General features: G+C 39.6%; 1 protein-coding gene and 1 long non-coding RNA gene across 2 annotated transcripts in view; one reads left to right on the top strand and one right to left on the bottom strand.

Moving 5' to 3' along the window:
* The window catches only part of fhl3a (four and a half LIM domains 3a), a 32,914-nt gene extending 14,402 nt beyond the window's left edge, over window positions 1-18,512 (bottom strand). The window contains exon 1 of the mRNA XM_067600907.1: window positions 18,266-18,512. The gene's annotated coding sequence lies outside the window, so the exon portion shown is untranslated. The remainder of the gene's footprint in view (window positions 1-18,265) is intronic.
* LOC137191089 (uncharacterized) overlaps window positions 18,382-26,667 on the top strand; it is a 53,121-nt gene continuing 44,835 nt past the window's right edge. Inside the window, exon 1 of the long non-coding RNA XR_010930353.1 lies at window positions 18,382-18,516. This is a non-coding gene — a long non-coding RNA (uncharacterized lncRNA). The remainder of the gene's footprint in view (window positions 18,517-26,667) is intronic.

The raw sequence follows: 26,667 nt of genomic DNA, 5'->3' as shown, positions 1-26,667 counted from the left end.
CACAAAGGCTCAATGAAAACCAAAACCTTAGTGTGTTATTCATTCCTTACAACTCTTTAATATTGTGGGGTATGACAAACCCATCTTCCTGGGGCTCCAAACAAGCCTTTAAACTATTCATTTGTTTTCACACATCCGGCTATAAGATAGGTGAGGAATGCCAAGGCTACATTCTACTAGTCATCACAACCCCTCCTGATTGGCATACTGAGGGAAGTTCAGGGCCAATTGTGAGACACCACAGAACAACAGACCAATGCAAGCAAGCAGACTGTATGCTGTTGCTGAGCAACATAGTCATGGTTGGTTACTGAAGGGCTAGCAGATACCCTGTCCAGTCCGGTCCCACAGGCAGGCTTGTTAATCCCCAGCCCAAACTCTGCTTACGCTCTGGTTGATTCCAAATGAACAGTCCGTATGCCCTGCTGGGAACAAGCCTGGCTGCTCTTCCCCCCTTCCCTGCTGTCTATTAAAAGAATCTGCTTGTAAAATATGTTTTACGAAGACTAGACAAAGCACTTGACATCATGTTACATCAACAGAGGAGCAAGATCATCCTGACCGCAGAAAGCAGATGACTGTGTCCTGCACCAGCAAATGACTACACACTTACTATCTTCTCTATTGTTTCTCTGTGCCATACAGTTCTAACTTATGCTAGAGGAGAAAAAGATTACATTACTCTGTAGTGCTCTAAACATCTTATGTGTGATTAGTTTAAAAAGTTTATTGGTTAATCACAGGTAAGATGTATTGTGAAATGCTGTTAAACGATTGTATTTAAAATGCTCTGGAGAATTATGATCTCATTGTAAATGCCACAAAAAAACAGACTGACTTCAGCGTTAGAAACTGGTTCATCTCTAAATATCTGGTGAAAGGTCAGATGACACCTACTGTGTGAGTCAGAGCTGAGGAAGGCAGAATAACATCGTAAATGTGAATTTGAGGCAAGAGCTCATCGATCATTATGTATATTATAAACACACAGTCTCATTCATGATACATTCAAAAAACAAATGAACTCATCATGATGATCAGCTTAAAGAGGAATAGAGTGTTTTCTTGCAACCTTAGATGATTATTTCCATTTTAAGTTTTACAATAAATAAAACTTCAATTCTTACTTACTACTTACTAATATGTGAAATGTGTATTTACTACATTATTGTATTGTTATATTTCATCTAGCATTAGCTCCATGAAGTGAATTATTTTGTTCACAAAAGAAACACAGAAAAACACTAAAGCTAACACTCATGAATACACACATATTATTTCCAGGAGACAGAGACAAAGAGTGCCACAGTGAACATTTTCAGTGTCAAATTATATAAATTGTATCGCTATATAATTTGAAACTGAAAATGTTAACTGAAAGAAAATTTGAAAGTTTAGGCTTTTCTATAAGTCCATACATTCACTCTCAGTTACTGTCATTGATGCAGCGGACACAAAAAAGAGACAAAAAATAAATAATGATCATAACAAAAACAAATTTTTTTGGTTGTTGTTTCTTCTTTTTTTTTTTTTCAAAACAAAAACCACATTTTGATGGAACTCCATATCTCCAACATTAAAAAAAGTCACAGTGCGGAAGTGGTGCAACTGTATCTACCCTGATAAGACAACATGGGAAATGGTACAAAAGTTTGGCTACGCTGTAGTATCTATCTGGCCTATAACACTCTTGAGAAAAAAACATTTTAATACCAGAGCACATGCTTTATTTGTTAGGTCAGTGTTTATAGGTCTATTGTGACTAGTGTGCTTTTATGTCCAAGTGGATACATTCACAAGTGTGGATTTTACTGTTCGTATAACAGTTTGATTTACCTAAAAAGTAGCTGCTTCAAAAGCTTCTCAATCACCTTTAACTGTCTGTATCTTTTGGCAGCAAACGGGCTCACAAACCAGACCAAGGAGTGTGTTGTTGAGCAGGTCCCCTTAAAGTACACATGATTCTGTTTCCTTTCACACCAGTCACAGAGAGAGTGATGAAGGAACAGAGGAGAAATCAAACACAATAGTGGGACAAGGAAAAAGAAAAAGAAGTCTATATGAAGTCTTAAATCAAATTAGATGAAAAGTGAAACGGCTGCATTTGGATAAACACATACCATCACATTGCGCTCTGTCTGGTGCCTGGACATCTTCCAGACACAGTAAAGCTTCTTGGCTGACTTTGAGAAGAGGGAAAAAGTACAGCACTGGACACTTAAGTATATCATTTGAAGGCCTGGTCGAGCATATCAAAAATAAAGCACAAATGTCAAAAACACACTTCAGAAAAGTTCATTTGTGTTTCAGTCCAGTGGCCGTTTGAAAGGAGCCTGATGGAGATGCCGTCTGATCTTATTTATTCCAGCGCCTCATGACAGTGGAAGATTTTCCATTTGGTGACTAATGCGAAAAAGCAAAGGCATGAATTGCACAAGAGTTTTTTAATGGCTCAGATCTTATGTTTATGACACAATGTCAGAGGGATTACATTTATATTATTCAAGATATTGGCAACCAAGTTCAGGTCCTGTGGGAGAGGCTTCCAGATCCGCATATTCTTTGAGACTAGTCATTCCACAAGCTAAATTACATCAACATGACTAATTGTTTTCGTGAACATTAACTAAAATGGCTCAAACTATTCAGGTCACAATAAAACAACATGAGTTAGACACTGAAATATATTTTTTTATATTTTAGTCAAATGTTTGTTGTGCTGTTGCTGCTGGCTTTCCCTGCATCAGATAAATGAAGTCCAGTAATCGAAAGGACCCGCTGAGGCAATGAATCTTATCACAGGAAGAAGAGGAAATTGCTCATGAAGGAGAGATAATGCTGCAGCCCCATTCATAAACAGATGTGCTTATTTGAACAAGCCTACAAGTCCTGGTTATGGAAATACAAAAACATTTTAATTGTAATTTTAAGAAAAGATTTTGCTTGCTGGTAATAAAGATCTGCTACAACACAATTCCAGTTTAGTAAAGTATCTTCATTGTGACACTGATTCTAAGCCAGAAAACCAGAACTGCAATCATCTTCATGGCATTTAAGCTTCTGAGCAATCTGCGGTCATCAGAGTTTATACCATGGGGTCGGCACTCAGTCACTGCTAAGATGGTATTGGTAAACAACCAGTGGCTCTAGTGCTGCTTTTGTCTTGCATTAGAACAAAAAAAAAAAAAAAAAAAACCTGGGCCACCCATATTCTCAAGACACAAGGCATAATGAGTGTATGAGCAGGAAGATACAGCGAACAATTTAAGTTACTGAGTGTCACTACGCAACATCAGAGAACTAGTTGTGGCAGGGTGGAGGGGAGTAGGGGCGGGGGTTGGTGCGGGGGCACCTGAGACTTCGCCCCTGTGGGAGCCTGGGTCAGACTTGACGACAGAGTACAGGCTGCAGGACCAGACACTGGAACCCTAACCTGTTATTGTCCCTGAGCGTTTAAACACCGCCTGGTGTGGAGTGGGAGGCAACAGAGAGCTCAAATGAAAGCCAACATCATAAACATAAAAGAGGAAAATGACTACCTGCAGCGGAAAATGTCACTACGGCCTTTGTAATTTGTCCCTTCTTGGCAACTTTTAATGATCATGCATGCGTAGGATTATGACTTGATGTCTTTTAATATTAGTCTTGATTCTGTTGTGTGGTACACACTGCAGCGATCGAGGAAAGCTCTGGGTGAATAGCAGCTGGCTTGAAAGAACTGTGCATCAAACCTTCTGGACTCAATTATTAAAAGGATTTGATAAAGTGTACAAAAGAAAAACAAAATCACAGCACAAGCTTGCACTGATGCATGTTTAGTCAGACTTAAAACATAAATTTGTCATAATCTGACACTTACTTGGCACACTGAGACCCGACGACGTGCTAGCAAGGGGGACTGCATGTGCATATGAATGACGACTTTCTGAAGAGGAGCACAGCTGAAAATGCTATTGTCACATCTCATCTTCCCTCCTTCCACAAGCCTGTCTCAATCCCAGTGTTCAACAATACTCTACCAACACCAAACAATAACATCGCAATTACTCTAAATCATACAGTACTGTCCTAACCGCCATGAGGGAAAGTTTGGAACTCTGGAATGAATCTGAATTTATTTTTATATCTCTGTGTGCGGATGGCCAAAAGACTACATTTTTGGCCTACATTTGTCTTCCTTTGAAGAAAAAAAAAATGCTGCCATACATTAGTGTTTCACATCTGGTTTGCATTGGGGAAACTATGCAGTCAACTCCTGTGTGCCAGTGGAGGTTTTGGAGAGTCATTCTGCCTGGAGAATGCAAGAAAGGTTGTCTTTTTTCTTCCTCTGTGCTGGTATTTGCCGGTAAATGTTTAGATGGCAGAGGGAAAACTGGAGCGAGAGTGAGAAAAGAGAAAGCAAATCTTGAAAGCAAGCAAGAAAAAAAATAATCTTGACAGTCTGCTAGCTGATCTTTGGATACACTTTGAGGTGGTAAACAGTGTGGTGAGAGGAGAGGAAGGTAAGGAATGCAGAAACAATGGAGTTAAAAAAAAGAATGTGTGATAAACAGCCAATATTCGACAAAAAGGATTAAAAGCTGATGCCAGCTGAACAAAACCGTACTGTCACAAAGATAAGTATATTGTATATAGTAAAAGGAAAACCAAGAAAGGTGCTGAAAGATCTCAGAGTAACAGTTACATTTTCTGGGGGTCTCACTCAATGCTTTAGTGGGGCTGCTGGTTTTAGAATAAATAAGTTGAGCAGGGTTGTTCTAAGGCCTCTGTATAGCCATTAAGAGGAAGAGTATATTATTTCTCTTTGAGCAAACATGGCCATTAATCCAAGGAACCCGTTTACTCCCAAGTTTCCCAGGGCAGATTTGTGCCCAAACATGGCTATCTCAGTCACTGTCCTGATATCTTCACATCCTCCCTGTCATCCCTCGCCCTCTGATCCAAGCGATATGGCATCCCTTTGAACTCTGAAGCCTTTACTGTTAGTGGAGACTCATCTCAAATTTGACACCTGCTATGTTTTGCTGAGAATGTGAACCTGCGCATTGTTCAAATTAATATATTCAATTTTAAAGCACCCAGTGTTGCACAGATACTTACAGTACCAGTCTCCATTCAAATCTGAGCAAAATGAGAAGTATGCTTAGTGAGGTCAGGGTACTTTCACTTGCAAACTGGGTGATTCAGTTACAGGTTTGCAAGCCCCTGGAGAGGATGTTGTTTTCACAAAACCAGCCCACAGAGGGGGAACAGAGAGAGCTCTTCTGATGCAATATCTTCAGCAGCAAAACTGAAATATCACTTTTGTCTGTGTCCCTGTGACTTTGCTACAGACCAAACAGACAAAGCAAATGTCTCAAAAGTCATCACAATGGAAAATTATCTCAGTACTGCGCCTATAAATAAAAAAAACTGTTTTAAACTGTCAGGGCTAAGATATTTAGGGGCCAACTTGGCCTTCTTTAATTTTACGCAGGCCCTAACATGGATTAGAGGCACCTGCCTTTGAGCTGTTGCTATGGAGATTTGGACCATGAAATCTGATCACAGATTTTGATGTGATGGAATATTGTTCATGGGGTCATTTTCTGTTTTTCTTGTCTTTCTGCTATGGCTCTGTCTTTATTGTTCAACTTTGATAGAAGTGTATGTTATACTCTTCTTTAGTTTCTTTGGTGGAAATGGGGAAATTAACACTCACATTTCATGGTAAGATCTATCTCAAAAACTAGAAATGAGTCCATCAACCAGTTGTGAAGAGAGATCAAGAAAAAAAACATTTAATCTCTTATTCTATTTTAACCCAGCTGATAACTTTTGCTCAAATTCAATCTATCCTGGTTACAGTGGGATCACAGTGGTTCACAGCAGTGGAACCACTGCTTCATATTTCTACAAAGTTAACAAATTATATACAGTAGTTGTAGAGTATGTATGTCTATTTTTAAATCTACTGGTTAAACATAACATAACTGCATCGTCATTTTGACTTAAACGTTTCTTGACCGCTGCTGTTTACACACTAGCTCCGTGGCTATTAGTAACCCACAGGGAATGAACACCAAGGCTAACTGTGAACCAAAAGACACAAAATGGCTCCTGCAGACTGGTCATTCCCAGGTGGTCTCCTAATGTTGCTGAGTCAGCACAACTAGCCAGGACATCAAGAGGCTGGGCTTAGGTTTCACAGGCCGCACACTCAGCAATCTAAGCATGCCACACACAACTGCGCAGTGCACACCCACAACTGCTAGCAATTATTTATAACTCATTCAGACTTGCGGCTCGTGGCTGCAGTGATGGCACCTGACCCTGAGGTTAATGCCTAGACAAGAAGGTTTTTTTTTTTCTTTTTTTAAACATACATCCCAACATCCCCAGACATGAATATTCAGCATGTTGTTATAAGCAGGTGGATGTTTCTAATCTCTGTGTGCAGAGGACTTTCATGGGTATTATACATTATAAGCAGTTAGAACAATCCACATTCTTGACAACAGCTGCACAAATTATCTTCCACAACTGCAACAGACCGAAATACTCACTTCTCCCCCTGTCCGGCTCTGTAACCCTGAGAAGATGGGTTCATATGAAGAAAAATAAAGGCATTACGTTGGCTATGAAAACCGAGGGGGACCTGCCAAATGTGAAACGACTGGGATGAATATCTTAGAAGTCATTTCCAGTATATGCAGCCATTTTTTCCCTTCTCAGGCACATCTCCCTGGCAACGTGTAAACAGTGCCCTCATTCTGCAGGACCATAAACCTCTTGGCAGTGAGGTTTAGCTCTCGTTTCATCCTGCGCAGCGCTGAGTGAGGGCACAACCCAGCATTTTATATGGGATGCTGTGGCAATGTGCAATTTGATGTGTTGTGCCATAAAAAATATTGAACCCATCAGGGAACCCAGATATCATATTAATACATCCCAAACTGAGGTCATTCAGGATGATTTTAGACTTTCTGACTATTTCTAGTGTGGAGCCAGTGATGCATATGTAGAAAATTAGGTCAAGCTCCACTAAAATAAATGTGTCAGTTCACCAGTACAAACAGTTAAATATATATTATATGTGTATTTTAAATCACCACACTGTAAAATATAACAGCATAAAACCAACAATCTAAAAATAGACATGATAATGTGGGTTGACCTCTGAAACATCCCTGCGCACCATTTTCCTGTCATAAAAACATATTGTCTTCGTCCTTTACTCTGGTATTTGCTGTGAGAACAAAATGTGGGTTCATTTCCTACTGGCCAATGACCCTTGTGACTGGTGTATGGTTGACAACAATGAGGAGTTCAAGTCAGTATGCACACACACTGTGCTTCTTCCTGTTACCCCAAACAGAGACATCTCTGGGACTTCTCAGAAAGATGGTCACACACATTTGCAAAGTCACAGTCACAATGAAAAACAGGCGTATTATGTCTAAACACACTGACAGTCCTGCAGAAGGACAGTCGCAGAGACAGACACCTGTGGCCACGTGCATGAGTAGTCACACACCTTCAGTATTATTCATACATGTGAACACACAAAGCAGAGGGTAGATAGAGAGATCAAACAAAAAAATAAACACAGCAGCCAAACTGGGGGACAATGGGTGACTTGTGCAGGAAGAGCAGACATCGTGAGCAGCTGCATACACACACCCGCAGTTTGTTTAAGTCCCTTTGTGGGGACTTCCTGTTGAGTGTAATTACAGCTCATATTCACAATCCCTGGCTTTTCTGCTTGCACAAATGAAGCTGATAAGATCAAACAATTTGATGTATTTAGGAAATGAGTTTCAAACAAAGCGGGAAGATCTTGGTAATAACAATCCAAACATATCGAGTAGATGATGAATTCAAACCGGACTGACACACCGGGACTGACTACTGCCAAGCCAGCCTCTTTAGTCTTCAATCTTCACCAACAGAACAGAGGATGGAAGATTTACGTATTCAAACAATGATGTCATCACTGGTGAGACTTCCGTAGAGAAAGATTTAAACTGAAAAAGATGATAAAAATCAGTTTCCATTCAGACATGACTGGAGATACTATAAAGTACCCCTGATAATTCTGCATACTGAAGCGAAAAGGGAAAACTAGCTGGAACATATCCCTGTTGACCTAATTTTTACAATCCCAGAGAGAGACCACCTCCTTTTCCTCTTTGTCATTCTCCCTGTTTGCTTTGACCTTCAAATGGGTTACTGAGGAGTGAGTCACGTGTTCATTGGATGCCTTGGCAGTTCATTTTTGCTTGTTGGAAACCAAACACACACTGATGAATTGTGGCAAAATCAGGACATGCATATGCGAGTGGTACACTATTGGAGGTCAGTGACCTCTGGGTCATTTATCCCCCCCGCCATACCGCCAGGAGAATGTCCCAGCTCTGAAATGCAGCAGGCAGGCCGTGTGGCTGGAATGAGCTCACTTCAAAGGTGTCCATAAATCATGCTGCCATGCATCCCAGGACTGCCTCCACCCTCCACGTCCCCCAGCCGTGCACCCACCTACCCTTTTCTCCTTCTCCTCTGTTGTCCTCCAGTCTAGGTTCAGACCTTGTGCCTTTGTGCGTTCACACAGACTTTTCTAGTTCTTACTTGTTATTTGTGTTATGGGATTTTGCATCCACCCACATTGACATGATAGTTCAATCAGTCATAACAGACGAATGTGGGAGTGGTGAAGTGGTTGTGGAGATTGTAAACATGTACTGACCTAAAACTGATTAGTGCTGTATTGCTTTTTGATACTTTTTTTGGACAATGGATCTCAGTAGATTTATCTGAGGTTCATTTAAGTCTCAAGAAGAGCTGCAAGTTCAGGAATCCTATAGCTAGTTTCTCGACTTTGCCAGAAGAGAACTGCAATCCGTCAGGTCCTTATCTCCCAGTGTCACACACTGGGATCTCTTTATCATGCAGCCATGCAAAACACCATTCATCTTCCCCACCTAATTCATTATCAGTGATAAAATGCAAAGTCCCGGCTGCAGTTGTTAAATGGAGAGGCGACGTGAAAACAGGTGCTTTGGTAAACACTGATAGCATGGTTGAATTATGTTGCTTTGCAAGCAGACCTGTCTATCTCTTTCAATCTATTAACCACAAGACTAGTCCGACTCTTGTCCGACCTCATTCTGCTTTTATCCTGCTCCTCTTTCCTATATAGGAGAATTTCTGGCTTCGAGGGATGAAGCAACAGCTCTGAACAAAAACAGACACAAACAAAGCGAGAAGCTAGGTGAAGGCACAAGGTTTTCGTCACGGCTCTACAGCCTCCTCATCGATCAAGTGAAGTGTAAATGTATGTCGCACATCATGTAAATCAATAGAATATATTGCTCTGCCTTGATTACTGGACTAGCAGGATCGACTGGCACTAGTAAATGAAGTTTAAAAGCTACATGGCAAAGACTTTAATACAGTGATGAGCAGATTCACTGTAATACTCCTCTGAACAATCATGACAAGCATGACGTGGTGTGACCAATGACCACCATTATGCATGACCTTCCATACTATGGGATGCTTTTTCTTCCGTTCTTACTTGAGCAATCATTAAACCTTAAACAGTTTCCACTCACCAGTGTTGAGAAAGCGTGCGATGGGATGAGGGACGGGTTTTTTAAGGGGGGTTGAATACTTCCACAGTGAAGTCATGGTGCTTGTGTCATTGGCCCTCTGCTGTGCTTTGCTCACCGTCTGGCCCCCATTTTACCCATTGATCTAATTTCCATTGCCAACATTGGATGTGGTTCTGTTTGAAGCTGGATGTTTAGGCCCATTAAAGCAGTAACAGAATTGCTAACGTATGGTGGACCTTAGAAAAAGTAAAGGAGAAAACAACTTAGTGATGTATGCCAGACTTTCAAAAGGAATGAAGTAAACAGAATGTACAGTTTTGAGCAGCGTTCAGTAAGAAAATCTACGACCCAATTTACACCTGGCATTAACGAGCTTCTTCCATCCTGATAGTAGCTAGCTCTGAGCTGGTTTTAATTAACATTTGGCATTAAAAGCAAATTCTCTTTCCCTCATGAGATCACATGTAGTGCCTCTTCTTGTATTATTTAAAACTGAGCATTCACTTGGCCTATCTGAAATTCTTTTTTGATTCTATTTTAGTGCCCCGTTTCCTGTTTCCTGTGTCAACATAAAACAGTCTATGTCATTTGTATGGCTCCTATGTATAGATCGGTGGCAGAGATGTGTTACATTCGCACTTTGCTGCTGCTAATGTGGTCAAGCGCCATCTGTGTGGGTGGTTTGGCTGACTGCCCAAGACATACACACTACATCAAGTTGCCAGTTGTAATTGGGGATCTGTAGCTGTCACATAATTTCTCCAACATTACAGAGATGGCTTCATTTGTACACATAATGGCAGAGAACTATACAGGAACTCATAGCGCCTAGAGAAGACAAAGTACACCACATTATAGTTAACTGCATGATTAACCTAAAGAATTGAAATCCACACCTGACTGAAGACTGCTGAATCTCTTTTGCTTCTTAAGTGATGATCAAGAAGATAAAAAGGTTTTAAGTGGAAGGATGAAAGACTTTTCCACAGACACAAAATTATCTATCTAAAGCTGTAGCTACCATTGAGGACAGACATCTGCAATTTCTCCCAGTCAAATGAAGTTAAATTGCTGCAAAAGCACAGCAAGTCACTGCTCTTCTACTTCACTATACCATCTGTACATGTATGCTGTACCACATGCACCGCAGCAAGTGATTTTATGTGTGCCCATCTATGCTTTTCCAGCTGTGGCAGAGACAGAAGGGCTATATGGCTGCTGTTTGGAATTGTGTAGGATTCAGCTCATAAGCCAGCCCATCTAATAAAATATATATTAGTAATTATGCATGTGTGTTTTTTATAATTTCAGTGAAATGGGGTGACAGCTAACGAGAGAATGGTAGCATCACGGGGCTGCATTTCTTGAATATGTAGCTAATAACAGTAGATATATGTTAAAATGTATTTAAAGTTGTTAAGTACACACATAATTGGTTTGAATATGAGCTCATTTATAGCCTTAGTGAGTTCCATAGTTTAGAGGTTTATTCAAATAATTTTAGGGGATTACATGGATTACAAGATTGTCAATGGCTTCATGTATCTAGAACTAGAAATATAAAGAAAAAAAGCAGGAACTAGAATTGGAAATGCTAGAATATTCTTGGGGAGGACCTCAAAACTTGGACTTTTGGAGCTAAGGAAAAAAACCATCAAAAACAAAAAAAACAGTTGGGTCTGGCTACAGCCCTGATGACTTTTGTATCTAATGGGGCTTCTAACACCAGATGATTATGCTAAATAACAATCAAATCAAAACAACTGTCATTTGGCAACTGTGTTGAATGCAAATGCTCTGGTCTCCCACTGGACTGAGTTATGTCCGATTACTACAAACATCCTGAGCTCAATATGATCTGCTAGTTGTGAACACACTGTCAAACAAAGCAGTAATTCACGGTAATGCACCAATTTCAAGAACTGTAATTGCATAGAGTGAGTGAGAGCTGACGCCAGATGCGTTGGGGAGTCACAACATGTTCTTTCTCTTGTGAACATTTGTTGTGATAAAAAGTTGATGGAACCTCTGTAGACTAACAGAAACCTTTCCAAGGTGGAGAGGTGGTACACACAGAATAAACTATACACACTATGGACATGCATTTGTCTTGGATTAAGCCTTTCTGTGACAGCCTGTTGACAGATGCGCCAGCGGGCAATAATGATGTTCTTGGGCCACTCCTCTCCCCAACTCATCCTTACATTCTCTTTCTTAACTTCAACTGATGAAGCCAAGAAATCCCTCCTTAGGTCTCTATTACTTGTCCCTGTTGTAAATCACTGTCATGTTCCGATTGAGGTGCTGACATCCTTTTATAGCCACACCAAGGACACTTTCAGCCATTTATGGCTCTGCCACAGCACTGTATGAGACTCGGGCAGTATCCCATGAAGGTGAGAGAACACAGGGAAGTAAAGAAATCCAAGAACCATCCTTTCCGCTTCCTCCTCCCTCCTCTTTAAGTTAACTTTGACAGCTTTACAAATTAGTGCCAAAGTGTGCCAGTGCCAAGTGCACTCTATGTTCTCTATGTACTCTGAAAAGGGGCAATTGCTGTATACAGTTCGATTTATGCACCAGTGACTGACATAAATCCACACCTCAGTGTACTGTATGTAGCAAGCCTGGCTTGTCTCAGCCTGTCTCCTCTTGTAGAGACTATTGTCTCTCAAACAGAACCATAGAGACGAAAGTGAGAGGGTGAGACTAAGTATGTATGCCTATAAATACTTGAAGGAAAGAACGATGATGAGAGGGGAAGAGATGTTGTAAGCAGGACTCTGCGAGACATTCTGGGTAAGGAGTCACATTCTTGATCGTTCGCTAGTTTCATCATGTAGAGTGGGGTGTTTACTTTCAGCGACGGGAATGCTCTCACTCACAGCTACACTCCAAATAAACAGTCTTGTATTTATCAGAGACAAGATAATACAAATCTAATCGGAACAACTAGCAGCTTTTCATGCAGTCCAACAGGTCATGTCCTTCTGGTTCATCCCTGGAAGACAGTTGCGCAACACAGAACAAATCACAGACAAAATAAAACACAAATGCACATTCATTAAAAATGTGCATGTACTAAACACTACCACCTTGCCATACTCCCACATTCTCATGACTGCACTTCCTCTGCCATGATGTCACAGTCTGGGTTCATTCTTTGCAGATGTGGAAGCCAGCACTATTAAGTGTTTGGGAAGCAATCAACACTAACGCAGTTGGCATTGTGACAAACTAAAGTTACTAGCCATATAAAGACACAACTGCCCAGCAGCAGGGGGTGAAGGTGGGGATACAGTAGTGGCACAGTGGAACAAACAACGCATGTATACACTGCCAAGGCTAAATTACCTCTCCAAAACATCTGTTATGAGAACAGGGTCCTGCTAGCATGCTGTTGTGGAGAAATACTTTGTTAACAGCCCACTCTCTCTGGGATTTACATGTTTTGAAAGGTGACATTTTGAGCCTTGAGTATCGTTGCCTTGTTTGAGGCCTGCTGTGTATCACTGCGTGGTTAAGGACTGCATGCCACATGGTCTCAAAGTATTGCCCAATTAAACCAGTGTGCAAGAACATCCAATGGGAAGGATGACGACACTGCAACTCCCATAGAAATAAAACCGCTCTGTCAGTTCTATGTAGGCGGATGGTTGCTATTAAACGATGGAAGACTTACTCATAATATAGCTAATCTTTCTTACAAGTCCCAAATCAGGATACTGTGTGGGTAGGGGTGTCAATCAGCCTCAAAATGTGGTATTAAATTCTTCTCCGAGTCTACAATAGCGATCCATTTCTGACAGAGGCCATGATAATTGTAGGTCAGAGGACCAGTGATTCCCTCAATAACAACGTTATACAGAAGATCACTTTTTTTATCCAAGATATGAAGATGTGGTGTGACAGTAGAAAGTGTAAGCCTTGGTTCTTTACTTTATCATCTCTCTTTGCAGAGATGTGGGTGAAATTACATCTTATTACTGCGTGTATTGAAGAAATTCTCCTCACCCAACATTCTTTTTCTCCATTAACCATAGGTTATCCTATGATTTAGCCATTAGCCATAGCCCAACATGACCATTAGTTATATGAATTCATAATACACATCACATTACCAGTTGTATAAAAACCACTGTAATTTGTCCACAGACTTTAAATTTGTGCTTCCTTCCTCATCCTCCTTTCTCCCTGCTACTTGATGTGACTTGCTTAAATGGTTTTGGAAGCCAGTTTGCCGACAAAATATGCCCAGCTGTCATGCTTATTTATGTCCTTTTACGGCATTTACCCCGTGTAAAAATGTAGTGTTTTCCCAGGATAACATCTAACATGAGTGCCAACGTATTGTGCAAACAGTAACATTAAGCAATTCTGGAGACATTTGCACAAAGGTAAGGCTGTCAAGCTATAACAGGAAGTGAAGGACTTCCTGGGAAATACAGGTAGGTTGGTAACCGCCACAAATTTTGCATCATAGCATTCCTTTTATCAGCTTCCATAAATTTGTACGTGCCACACACTTCTGTTGGAGCATGATCTTACTCCCATCCCTTTAGGCGAGGGTGCAGGGAAACAGTCATGTCTGACTCACAGGTTTCCTCATCACAAGTTCACAATGTTGACAGAATGTGATGATGCAGCAATGAATCGACAGGATTCCTGCACCCAAACAACATCTGTTTCATGTGAGACAGTGCATGGGAAAAGCTGATAAGGTGCAAAGGGGGCCATTAATTCAATGTGTAACAAATATAACAGACAGGCCAGGCAAAATGGAGAAGACCAGGTGAAGGGTGAAGTGAGTCAAAGGACAGACTCATTCTTTCATTAACATATAACAAGTTTGTATTAAACTAGTAAGTCTGCAGACACAAGGCATCTAAATTCTGTCCTTGCAATTTGGTATTTCCTTTGAAAACAGCATTTCCTTTGAGAGGAGCAGGTAAGTGCTAGGTATAGGCCTGTAATTGTATCCCCAAAGAAATGTAATTACCCCATTAGTATAGAATCAGTTACCTTTTAGACTCCTTAGCTGCCTATATAAAGTTTATGTTCTCTTAACATAAAATTATTATGTGAACACTGTGGCAGAGAGTGTACATAAGAGTGGGAAAGAAGAGTTGAAAAGAGAGTGGGGCAAGATGACTAGCTTGCGAAGGGGGAATATTACCTCCCACAGGGGCCCTGGCTCAAAGGATCAAGTTTCTGACATTTACCAACAAAGCATCCATGGAGGAAGTCTTGCGCCCCTCACAATAACACCACAGCACCTGGCCATCCCCACGCAGGAAACCTGAGGTCACTTCCCCCCTTTCAGGGAATGCAGACACTCCTGCTGCCAGCCACGTGCCTCCACAGCCCATTGAAGAGGGAGCTGATACAACAAACTAAAAAAGAGGAATTAATGTATATTTAGAATATCTGATGAGGAATTATGACTGAGCCCATATGATTTTCTAAACTTCTTCTACTGATCGAGTTCACCAAAGTGCAAGAGAGTTGTGTGCCAGACAAGTTTTCTTCACACCAAAGCTCAAAGGCTTCCAAATTCCATTTTTTTGCTCTCACATGTAACACAGATGTGATGTTTTCTAATCAGTCTGAACAGCTAAAAGCTGGATTGGGTTGCATTTTTTAATTCTGGTTGGAACCACATGAATAAGAGGTTGGAAAAAAAGGGTATGCACCCTAATTGCTGTACTGGAATGTCCAGATTGTCAAAATTAAGACAAGGAGAACAACAGGACACAAAAATTAAAAAAAGGATGTGAAAAAGGAATTAGTGATTAAGGAGACACTACATTGGTTAAGATTTGACAACTTAAATAAATTTGTTTGAGACAAGCAGAGGATGAATTATAATCTGGTGTAAATATCATCAGATGTGAGCAGCAGTTTGGAACTCAGCGTGAAAAGCAGCTGCTTGACTGTAGCCTTAGACAGAATGTGACAGAAAGTAATGGAAACAAACAGTGTCCAGTGTCCTCTTAAAACAACTGCTGCAGAAAGTCAGAGGAGAACTGCTTCAACACAAATCTAAATTCTGCTCCCTAACCACCTGCAACCACTTGACCGCTGATTCTCCATCATTATCGTTGGCCTGGTTTCAAACGATGGCAACCCATAAAACCAGCCACAACCAGTCCGAGTCATTTAGTTGCAGTTCCGCTGCAGTTTGGAGCTGGCTCTGGTCCAACCACCATGCAGGGCTAACCTTTGGAAAACACTGAGACCTCTGAAGAATGTGACCGTGGTCAATGAAACAGAGAGGAGGAGAGGAAGAGGAGAAAAGCAAACAAATACATTATACAGCCAGTGGGCTCTGTCAAGGCAAACATCCCAGATGCTAAATGGGACAGAATGACTGGCTTTTGGCTGCTTGGGGATTATTTCTGCTTGTTACTGTGACAAACAATTTGTGTAAAAATAACCTGTCACTAGTAAAAGCACTGCATGATGCCTCAGAGACCAAATTCCTCCAAGGTGTAATTTCTATAACAGACAAAAAAGAGAGGTGCTGGTGAAAACTCTGGTGTTCTGAGTTCAGAAACTGTCACCTGCACCTTAAAATCTAAAGTGTTCAAGTTATGATTCAGCTGTGACATACAGTGGGTTTAGGGAATCAAGGCTTTTTATATCACAATCTTCATTCTAAACAAATCTACCTTAATCTTCGTATTCAAAAGATCTGTTTTAATCCAAAGTAATATATATTTCTATATTAACAATGAATCAATAGACTATATGTAATGTAAAAGGGGTCCCACGACTCTGAAGTTATTTCAGCTCACTGTTTTGGTTTTACTGCCTACAACTTCACCGTTTCCCACTGTACACTACCTGCCCAGTGCAAAACAACAGAGTGACAAAATTAGCAGCTAGCTGGTGAACATAGGAGAGCGTTTGACAGCTAAAGAGCCTTCAGGAGCTGGTGGAGACCAAAATGGAGCAACAAGGAGAGTGAATACTGGACTTACATTCATCAGGCTCCAGAAACACAACTCCAGGGGAATGCTAATGTTGCTTAATATATGCTGGATGTGTAAATAGGCCACTGTTTGCTAGCAGCTTTATATGGTGGTAATATGTCAGTGTTGTGTTCACAGCATCTTCCCGCTGCGCATAGTGGCCAAAAAGTCTGTTATTGTAGGATTAAAGAACCAAGGCTTTTTATGAGACGTTTTCAGTTAAAACCTTAATTCTAGATAAAAACCTGAATGAATCTGTAAGTTAAATATTCATTAAAATAACTGAAATTACTAAATGTCATCCCTGACTAACAGAATTTGTATTGTATAAAGTTTGTATATTTGTTTTAGACCTTCAAATTAATACACACGTAAGTAATTCTAAGTAATACACAATTCAGCACAAGAAGAAAATGAGTATTATGCTTTTATTTATTTTATTTATTATGCTATCTTTCATTCTCTCATGAAGTATCAAAAAAATATATTCTCTGACCCAACATGTGACAAAGCCCTAGAAAATATGTGAAATTTTGATCTGGTTTTCCCTTTTGGCAAGCCCTAATACGTTACTTTCCAACGTTGCCCACTGCACCCAGATGATGCAACAAGTGAAACGGCAAACAATCGTCACGGGGATGACACTATTACTATGCACAGTTATGTGATGATGTATGCCCAAAACAAACCCAGAAGCCGAAGCAGACACACCCATCGCAGACACACACCGCCATATCCCACTTCCTGCTGCTGAAGAAAAGACAAGTTTAGCCTCAGGGACTTTGCCCTCGGAGGCCTCCACACACCGCTCTGGGAGCTTCTGTGACACAACAGTTGTTCCTTAATCCTTCCTACACACAGTTCAGTGGGTCACACAATCCAATACAGTGTGTTCTTCCTCTGAGGGGTTGTTATTTACTTGTTTAACATGTGTCTGTACATAGAGTGAAGGTGTAAGACTGTGATTACAGTGACTGAGAAAAGGGAAGAAGAAAATGAAAAGTGCACACAAAAAGAAAGCAGAAAAAACACAGGCAGAGAGAAAACGTCCAGACCCCCTCACTTGTCACAGGAAGTGGTTCCTCTTTTGTCAGGGTTTTATTTTGCAGGCTTCACCGCAGGCAGCGTGTTTGACTAAGGTGTGAAGCATTAGGCTTGTCATATTGTCAAGCCCACGCCTGCTTTCATCTTCACAGTCATAGATTTTACTAGACAGCAAAAGCTTTGAAGATGAATATGATTTTAACATGTTAATTAATATGTTTATAGGTCTGCTGTAATACTATTATCATCATAATCATAGGAGTAGTCATAATAAAGTATTATAAGTATTGGTATGAGTGTTAATGTTAGTTAACTTTGGCCTTAAAGACCCACTTTTTCCTACAAGATATTTCCAATAGTTTCCAATACTCTCCCATTGATCATGACGTTCAAAGTGAACTTCATTAATTGAATTGATTCTTTATGCCATTCATTTTCATTTGAAAACCTAAGCCACAATCACCATGATGCTTTAAATGACAGTTGGAATGAACAAGTTGGTTTTCCCATCACATAAAACACTTTTCCAGTAATTTCCTAACATTTGACGTCACAAGAGTGCCAAGCCCCACTGGAGGAGAAAAAGTGAACACTGAAAACATACAATAAAGTCGAGACGGGTGAAAAAAAAAAAGAAAGAAAGATGAGTCCTACCAGGAGTTAATGTCTGAAGGCTGGAGGCACCTTTGCAACTTGACAGTGGTAACCCGCCTCCCTCTCTCTGTCAGCAGACACTCGCTCAGACCCGGACTGGGATCAGTTTGCAGGTCGCTACTCCGGCGGCTCAGGAGCGTCGCTCGCCAGCTGTAAAACTTTTGTGTTTCTTCTGTCTGTAGTCAAACCTCTGCGGCGAAGGGTGATGCGGCTTGCCGGCTACTTTTGTCCTACTACTGAGGAAGTTGCTGGTGAGTCACAAGATCCCGCCCCCCCAAAAAACATTCCTCCCTCCCTCTCTCCAACGACTTCAACTGAGAGCGGTGGAGTCCGTGCAATAGAGGGTAGGATGGAAGCTCCCAGCAGGGCCCTCTATCTCTGTGCTCTGGTGCCGTTTATATCCAAGGCATTTTAATAGAATTATGTTTTATTGGTGAGTGTATGTGCTGATAAAGTCGGCTTTTCATAGAGTTTCTGAACAAAGGGGTGTTGGCCACTATGGTGCCTTTAGCTACTTTTGTGCTTCTTTTTAATAAATTTTCAATGAATGAATGAATCAATCAACCAGCCGCTTAGTCAGTTAATAATGTCCACATGTGAATTAAAAAGTTGCAAACAAATACAAAGTGAAAAACTAAAAAGTTTTGCACTCTTACTGATAACAAACCTAAAATTCCCCAGATTCCAGATTCTTTGCAAAATGATTGCCAAACAATCTAATTTCTCAATAAAGTGTCTTTTTATGGTAATGACATTACAGTAGCTGCATTAATACTAATCTGATTTTGGTCTTTTGATAAATATCGGATGTTGGTAATTTCTTTGCAGTGGTGGAGCTTGTTATTTACTGAGGACAGCAATGTAAAACAAGAGAAATATGAATTTTTTTCTTCATTATCTCAGTATATTTCACCTGGGAATTGATGGTGGTATCATCTTGGTCTAAGAGCGACTAACCTCCCACAATAATGTAATTACAATGGGTTTTGGTCAATCTTTGCTTGGGCAGTCTGAACTGTGTGTAACTATTGAATGTTAAATATCTACAAAACCTCAGGTGATGCTGTAGTGTAAAAAGTAGTAGTAAATAGGTTTCATGGATTGGTCTTAAACGTAGCTTTACAGTAGAATTAGATGTATAGGGTTTATATGGGGTTGGGTCAGGATGAAGTAAAACTATAATGACAATCAGATAAGGTTGAAAGATTACCTGAAATTAAGGTCAGGGTCAGCGTAACATTTTATAGAGATTCAACAAACAGGCGTGTCTTTTTAATACACTGTAGTTGTTGTCAGCTTATATGTTGCTATTACAATGGCTATTGGGTCCTGATAGTTTTAATGTCCTTTGATATAAATGCTGTTTCAGACTCGATTAAAAGTCAGTGGAAAACATTAAATACATATAAATATTTTGGCATTAAATCTGGTGAGATTCAAAGACAGCAAGCAGCCTCATTATAAAACAAGACATATCAGCTTTCAAACTGCCTCATCACTTTGCATATTCTCTATGTATTTGTGACCTTTGTTGTTCTTATGCCCCGACATTACCAAACAGGGTAAAGACAAACCCAGCAGTTAAGTTTCACTTCCCTATTTTACTGTGTGGGTCCTTTCATTAGTCCTCATGTTTCGTTTTTGTCATGACTTAACAATTGTGAGTGAATCTGGATCCAGCTGGCTTCTATTTTGTCAAACATGGAAGGACTCATACAGAACTTGCATGATCATTTGAGTCATTACTGATAATAAGTGTGTGCCCCCCGCATTAAAACACAGTATTGTTGACAGAAGCACCACCCCATATGATAGATAGCATTGTTCTAATGATACCAGTTCCAGCTCACCACTCACCATGCAAGTTCTGTGGTTGGTGTTTTCAGCCTTATCTGTAAAATAAACAGAACGAACACAGGAGTTTGACCGATATGAGATTTTGTAGGTTGATACCAAGACTGTAGTCACCCAGAGGAAATGCTTTATTTTCATTATGAGGAAATTACAAGAATTCAATGAGTAATTCTGTTCATAGGAGAGTAAAAACATTGACAGTACAAAATCAACTATTGTGCAACACTTAAAGGAATACCTCAGTATTCTGGGAAAATCTCTTTATTGCTTTATGGCACAGCGAAAAAGAGTTAAATGAGAAGATTGATACCACTCTCGGGATGAGACTGGTATCAATCTTCTCATCCAACTCTATCTCAAACTATTCTTTTAAGGCAGGGGCATGCTCCAAATTAACTGGTTCATTTACAACATGTTGTCCAAAGACGTCAGAAGGCAAAAGTGTATATGGCCGCTCCAAACAGCAAAAGCCTGCCATCACAGAGAGAGGCGAAACGCAATAAAAACTTTCAGCTGGGGATAGCAGTGCACACTTTCATCAGTCTTTCCTGGAAGGCTATCAAAGTGGTGCACTAAATTGTATATATGAAAAGAATTTAAAAAGAAATTGGATTTTCAGTTTCAGAAAGTTATGGACATTGTTGGATGGAGCCTCACAGTTCTGACGTTGTAAAGGTGTGGGGGGAGGAGACTGTCCTCCCAAGACTGTTCTCCCAAAAATGACAAAATCAGTCTTTTCACCAAGTGCCCCAAAATTCTGTTTACATTCAAGTGACATAGCCCCTAGCAACTGTTGTAATTATGACGAGAGTAACTGAGGAAATCTGGTGACATTATTGTAGAGAGTCAGTGTCATCATAGGGTGGATGAATGGTTCAACAAAACATCAAACTTGAACATGGGAGACTGCTGCTGGCTTCCTGGTTCTGACCAAAAGTCAACATTGTTGTTTTTTTTAACTATGACCGCGTTTGTCACCTACTCATAACCATAAGATTATAATTGTAGCTATGATGACGATCATTCCCTTAACCTAAACAAGACACCATTCAAGCATTAGACGAGCACTTCAGTTGGAGCACACTAAAGTCTGTAAACTATCTACTGAATCCCAATAGAGAGTTGAGAGTCTATTTATGTAACTGAAGGAGGAACTTCTCATTAGTGAACTTCAGAACTGGCTAATTTCTGCTACTCAACAAAAGGACAACATCTGCCCAGTAACTGTTTTGTCATCCCACCCAAATCCACATTAATATCCCTGTGATGTACTTACAGTACACAATCACCAACACAATATGTATTTTCTCAACATATTGGAGAGAAAGTGTTGTCATTCTTGATTTCATCTCACAATTATTAAGATGACTCTAACTGGAAAGAAAACATTTTTAAGGGGGGCATATTATGTACATTTACAGGTCATTGTTAATGTGGGGCTCTACTGGAATATCTTTGCATGATTTACAATTCAAAAAACTCCTTATTTAACTTATACAGGGCCTTTATGCAGCCGCTCAGTTCAGCCTCTGTCTGAAACAGGCCGTTTTAGTTCCTGTCTCTTTAAGGCGCCCCTCCCGAGGAGTGTTTGCAGGGGTGTCCTGCGCTCTGACTACCTGGTGTGTTATCCTAGATGCAGTGTTGGGCAAGTTACTGAAAGTTAGTAATTAGTTACAGTTACTAGTTACTTCTCTCAAAAAGTAATTGAATTACTTTACCAATTACTGCATATAAAAAGTAATTAGTTACAAGGGAACATAACTTTTGCATTACGTTTAACACAAAAGTGTAATTCTTCCCACAATCTCAGAGTTCAATCCACTCGGTAAAGGGTCTGTTTTGTTTTCCCCACAACCCCAGATCAGTTCAGTACAATCCAGTTTCACAAATGTAAAAGACAGACAACTAAAAAGCTTGCTCCGGGTTTTACTGCAGATCCAAAACTCAAACCAGGAATAGCAGCTGCAGTTCAGTAACAGGTATTATTTAAATAAATATAATGTTATAACTCCGGACACAAGACTTATGTTTTACCACGAGTTGGCTACAATAATGTGGACTTTACAACGTGGCTCTGAGACACGGTAAAGTCAGATGATGTTTTGTTTGTGTTGTGTGTGCATTTGTCTGCTATCCTCTGCAGCTGTCCACTATTTTCACATAAGACAAAAGTAACGAGTGATGTACCCATTTAAATTTCAGTAATTGTAATTGCATTATTCAATTTGAAAAAGTAACTAGTTACATTACTAGTTACGGCCAAAAGTAGTGAATTACAGTAACGTTGAATTTCAGTAATTGTAATTGCATTATTTAATTTGAAAAAGTAACTAGTTACATTACTAGTTACGGCCAAAAGTAGTGAATTACAGTAACGCTACTTTGTAACGCGTTATTCCCAACACTGCCTAGATGCATATAACCATTTTGTGAAAAGAGGGTCGCACTCAGAAATGTATCATTGATTTAATTGTTCATCTGTCAGAGAACATTTTGTTTGCCATCCGGCCTACATCAGTGTGTACAAATGAAGGAATATGTTCCTTATTTAAAGGGGACAGATAGATTGCCAGGTGGACCTAATATCTAATTACTAATCACTGTGGAGTTCACAACCACATAGAAACACATCACATCACATCACATAGAATTTCACTGAATTCCACTTGTAATTCCAAATAATTTCATCCCAAGTACATCCACCATCCAGTTAGACATACTGAAACAACAATATTTAAAGTTAGCATTATTCACAAAATACATTCCAAAACAACTATGGCTATCACTGTGGACCTCAGGTTTCTCACTGTTCATAAACCAGTTAAAACCAATAGTTGGCAAAAACCCCCCTTAAACATGCAAACATAATCAAGGGATCAGTACAGTCTCCAAAGATACATCTGTTAATAAAGCCACAATTACTAATTCGGTATAGTGCAACTTTGAACAATTTTCTTTATTCCTTACAAATATGTTATTGTAGTGACTTAACTTTCAACCCTCCCGAGGAGCCCACTCTGTTGTGATTGGCCCGCTTCAGGAAGCTGCCCCTTGGCAGACTTCCGCCGGGTCCGGAGGCCACGTCAACAAGCCATGTAACAAACTATAGTAGTAATAATAGTAGGATTTCACTAAAATGGCAACTTCTCTGTTTCTTCTCTGTTTGAGTGGAAATCTGATCCGATATATAAATGGACAAGCAACGACCTTAGCAACAAAGGCTACAGAACTTTATGGGCATACGCAAGAAATAAATGTCACAAACGAAGTGTTCAGAGCAGGTTGAAGCCTGGGCTTTTGACTTTCAGGGAGCATTTCTACATATGTTAAGTCTTGGAACTATGATCAAGTTTAGAATAGATATCTAACATCATAACAGTATATAAATAAAGCATAATATGTCTCCTTTAAGTAGTTTTAAAAAGTGAACACTGGGTGACTTAAGGATTCTGACAGCAGCTGTCTGCACACATCTAAGAAACACATACAGTAAATCAAAACAAAGATGTAATACCTTTAAAACATGAATATCAAAACTGGCTTGTCACTAAACAAATCCTTGTGTAATAACATCATAGACAACGACACAGTTTTTCCAAAACACAATATGTTATGCTACATTACCATTAGATCATCCCCTGCAACGTCAACTTTTGTGCTCTAATTTTGAATTACATCATTGAAATGAGTAAAAGCATTCAAACACAACATTTCATTCTGTAATTTTAAATAATGTTTGGCAACAATGGTATTTTTTCTGCCTGACTGATTTTTTTGATATTTTTAGACTTGCAAAAGCAGCCGCAAAATGTTACACATGAACTAGATCAATTAACATGGACCTTTATACATAACTGCCTCTAACATGTGACTCTAGTGTGTCATGGTCCTGTGACAACTGAAAGAGTGTGAGCTGTACTGGTCTGACCCCTCTATTCCCCACAACCCCCTAATTATAAATTCTAATTTTACACTCTGAGGCGTGGTCCTGTAAGACTGCGTGCAACAAATTAGAGGACAGATGCCTGTCAATTCATCATGGGAGAAATGGTCTGATGAGTCCCTCACTGTTTCTTTCTTTGTGTAGAAGGTTAATATTACTACTTTTTCACCTTTTACATAAAACATCTCTCTGTTTTAGTTTTGAAAAACAACTTAAAAGGTTAATAGGGGTTAACTGAGTAATAAGTTCAGAGTATGAAAGTGTCCAACACTGCATAGAGCACATAAAATGAAAAGCAAGTGTCAAAATGGAATCTGTAAAAGATTAATTTTATGGGATAGTCAATAAAAAACTTCACTTCAGTGAAGATGTTTGCAGCTGTAGGTGTAGGATACACTTTAAATCACACTATACCTTTTGATGCAGTGTGTGAACAGTGAGTCTCAGGTGACTGTCATGCTCTGCTAAATAAAACTTAAATTAGTGCTACACAGTAAACCTTAAACTCTGTTCTTGGATGTGTGGTTTTAGAACACCTGAGTTAAATTAACTCTAATGAGCATCATGACCCTGAGCTGCAGACTAATGAGACAATTAAATTGTTAAAAGCTCCTCTTAAGTTATATGTAGGTATGACTTGTAACAGTATGCATCTGTTTTCATCACATACAGGATGGTGGGTGGAATCTGCGGTTTGCTATGATGTAACAAAACATTATTTTATAAAGTGGTGTGATATGCAGAAAATCACATAACCAAAGAGAATTAGCTTCATACATGTGGAATCGTGTTGACTTTTAAAGATAAGCTCAAAAAAATCTATCAAAAGTGAAAGACCCTTTTTGACGATATTACCGGTAATTACTTTTTTTACAGAGCACTTGAAGTATATAGTGTCTCATCTGAAACTCATCCACTTCTCGCCAATTCACTGCTGTGATTGTCTGAGTATATTGTCGGAGTATAAAAAAGATCATGGTACAATATACACTCCAAAACTCAAGCAGGGAAAATAAGCACCGTATTGGTACTTAATTGTAGACAGTTTTGGTTTTACAAGAGTTTGTGGTTAAGGGACTATGGTGAGAATCCCACCCAGGAGTGCACCTACTGTCTGGCTGGTGACCAGGCATCGAAAAGCAGAGGGAAATTTTTAGAGCTGATGATGTCTAACAAGCTGTGGTGTATGAAGTTTTCAGGTCTTTTTACTAAGTAAAAAGTACCAATATCAGATATTCTGTTACAAGTACATAAAGTACAAAAGCACACAAGTATTATAAACAAAATGCACTTAAAGTATCAAAAGTAAGGGTCACAAAATAAATCTGGGGGGTCATGAAATGATTAATGAGGAAAGAAAAGAGGAAAAAACAAAGTTCTGCACACATTTGTATTTTTGGACAAATGTTTTTTGGACTTTTCTCTAATCTGCTTTTTGTAAATTATTGGATACATTCACTTCCTTTGGCCTCAATCAGTTATTTAAAAGAAAACATGTGAGAAGTTTAGAGGAGAAAACACTCTTTAATGTAACTGCTAACAACACACACACAACTGATACGTGACAAGGGACCCCAACTAGATTCTTTAGCTTGTGGGCTCACAAGCCAAAAAAAATTGATAATCAGTGGCATAATCTTTGAAAATGTGTTGTATTTCATAAGCTTATCATATGTTCCTTTATCTTACAAGTAATGAGTAGCTATAGCTGTCAAATAAATGTGGTAGACTAAAAAGCACAATATTTCCCTCTGAAATGTGGACTATAAGTAGCAGAAAATAGAAATACTTGAGTAAAGCACCTCAAAATTGCAAAGCCAAACCAACAACGAATTATGATCCTGCTTAAGTATTGTATGTGTATCCAAAGCCTGATATATTGTATCCCTCTGTGCCGCAGACATCTGTTGGAGTGCAAAAACTATTAAAAACACGTCAGTGAGCCATGCACAGGGTGACATGTTGCCCGGCCCCAAAGAGTTTGGGCACATTAGTTTGTTTAGAAACGGCTCCAATGACTAATAAGAGCGATAAAGTTTTCTGTCTCCGGAGAGCAGTGCCTTGTAAGGCAGACGCCACTGCGCAGTTCTTTTACTAAAGTTATTTACAATGTATAATGTAGCACAAAGTCAAGAGGTTGTGATATGTAACACAGCAAGCTAGCAAAGCTCCTCTGTAAACGCAACCACATTCCAGTGCATGCTCAGTAGCATCTGACTTACAAGAAACTACTCTCTGGAAACTGAAAATGTGATCGCTATTATTAGTCTTTGGAGCTGTTTCTAAACAAACTAACGTAACTGTAGTCTTCGTGGTGAAGGAACATGTCACCCAGTGCAATGGTGTGGCTCACTGATGTGTTTTTAATAGTTTTTGGACAGCGACGGAGGTCTACAGCACAGAGGAATAAAATATATATTAGACTTTGGATACACACACAATACTTGTAAGTAGAATCAATTAATTTTTGGTTTGGCTCTGCACATGAGATTTGTTGACAATAAGAAACATATGTAAATCGCCAGCCTTATCCTTTAAGTAAATGTACTTAAATATGTTCATCCTCTGCCAACAAAGATCTACTTAACAGGATGACTTTTGAACC

The sequence above is a fragment of the Thunnus thynnus genome, chromosome 10 (assembly GCF_963924715.1).
Source record: "Thunnus thynnus chromosome 10, fThuThy2.1, whole genome shotgun sequence".
Lineage (NCBI taxonomy): Eukaryota > Metazoa > Chordata > Actinopteri > Scombriformes > Scombridae > Thunnus > Thunnus thynnus.
The sequence above is the reverse complement of the archived record's forward strand: the minus strand, read 5'-3'. Positions and strand labels throughout refer to the sequence as shown.